The sequence below is a fragment of the Camelus bactrianus genome, chromosome 33, assembly GCF_048773025.1.
Source record: "Camelus bactrianus isolate YW-2024 breed Bactrian camel chromosome 33, ASM4877302v1, whole genome shotgun sequence".
Classification (NCBI taxonomy): domain Eukaryota; kingdom Metazoa; phylum Chordata; class Mammalia; order Artiodactyla; family Camelidae; genus Camelus; species Camelus bactrianus.
The window spans coordinates 19,056,457-19,058,164 of record NC_133571.1 but is presented as its reverse complement, the minus strand read 5'-3'; the positions used below and the strand labels follow the sequence as shown (position 1 = coordinate 19,058,164).

General features: G+C 51.5%; 1 non-coding gene across 1 annotated transcript; it reads right to left on the bottom strand.

The window, feature by feature from the left end:
• Nucleotides 1-427: 427 nt before the first annotated feature.
• On the bottom strand, nt 428-501 carry TRNAV-GAC (transfer RNA valine (anticodon GAC)). The gene has a single exon. It is a non-coding gene; the product is annotated as a tRNA-Val (tRNA).
• Between the last annotated feature and the right edge of the window lie 1,207 nt (nt 502-1,708).

Genomic DNA, 1,708 nt, shown 5'->3' with positions numbered 1-1,708 from the left:
CGACACCTGGTGGGCCTCATCCCCAACACCTGCGGCTGGAGAGCTCACACCTGAACTCTGGAGCCCCAGGCCCACTTCCCGTGCTTTATTCTCTGTCGCTATTTTGCATTAGGGCAAAGTTACGATGAAAGTACAAATGACATGCCCTTGACTAATAGGACTAAAATTCTAAAGCCAGCTTTGATCACTATGTTAATGATCATTTGTACCTGACTAGAGCAATTATATTAACAGTAAGCAGTCACTGATGAGTAAAACTTGGACTTTAGAAATACACTGTGGCCAGGTTGATCTAAACAGTGAAACTATTTTAAATGCTAGTGTCTCAATTTTGTAGGTCATATTTATTTTTTAAATTTTTTTATAAGTTGAATTTATTTATTTATTTTTAACTCAAAGTTTTACTTTAAAAACAATTATTTTTTACTGGAGGTGCTGGGGATTGAACCCAGAACCTTGTGCATGTCAAGCATGCGCTCTACCACTGAGCTATACCCCTCCCCTCACTTTGATTGTAACGCACTTTTACACATGTCATATTGTTTCAACTTGGTTAATACTTTTTCTTCCTCATCCAATAAAGGGGAATGAACTGCGACTGAAAATCATGCCGTATTTATCCATCAATGTGAACAGCAGCAGTGCCAGTGCCGAAGACTTAATATGCAGCCTTGGATTCGTCTGTACAGCAGCCACTAAAGTTGAGAATTGTGGAGACAGAAGAAGCTCAGTAGATTGCACCCTGTCTCACAGCTGACAGCAGAAAGGCCCAGACCAGAAACCAGGCGTTCTGGGTGCTAATGTCTATGGCCCCGCTCCGGGCTGCTGGCCTGCCCCAGGTCGGGCCTCAGTCGGCGGGCCTCTCCGTGGTCCTGCCCTGGGCTCTGGGCTTCAACGGGGGTTAAATACAACCATCTCCCCGCCTCTCCGTGGTCTCGATTTTCTTATGTATTAAACACAGCTTCCTGGTGTTCGCCTCCAGTCCCTTCGGCCTGAGATGGTTTTCCTGTCCTGTCCCCCGGCTGGAACCGACGCTCTAGGTAACGGACGTTCCCATCTGACTCACTGACTCACTGGTGCCTGGCACATAGCTGTGAGTCGGCTGCCACACGGAGCCACCCTTCCCAGGGAGAAGGCAAGGCGGTTCCCGGGAAGCCCCACGGCAAGGCCACTGTGACAACCGCAGAGAGGCCTCTTCCCCCGCGTGGGGACCGGTGTGGCTCTCAGGAACTGCCTTGCGCGCTGTACCTGCCCAGCCTCTTCCTCCGTGTGGCCCGGGCCTCGTAGAGAACGTCATTCCAGAATGAGGAAGGGGCTTTACTATCTAATTGATCTCTTGAGATTCTGCCATCGGGATAGTGCTGGTCGCCTTGAAACCATCCTGACCACAAAGGGCCCCCACTGGTCAGAATAGTCCAGAAGACTGGCAGGGGAAGGGGTACTGCAGGGGTGAGTGGGAAGAGGTCTGATTCTGCCTCCAGAAAACCCGTTCTTAAAGACATTGGCAAGTTTCCTGCTCTCCCAGGGCTTCTGTAGGTTGAATTCGTTCCTAGGGCATCCTGAGAGCCCCCCGGCGTTCCAGTGGTCCCCAGGGCCAACCCCAGGGGTTCTTAGGAGAGACTCTGCCTCCTGCGCAGGCTGGGACTGCCAGAGCCAGCCTTGAGAGTGGGGGTCCCAGCACCCCGGCGGAAGGTGGCAGCCTCAGCCA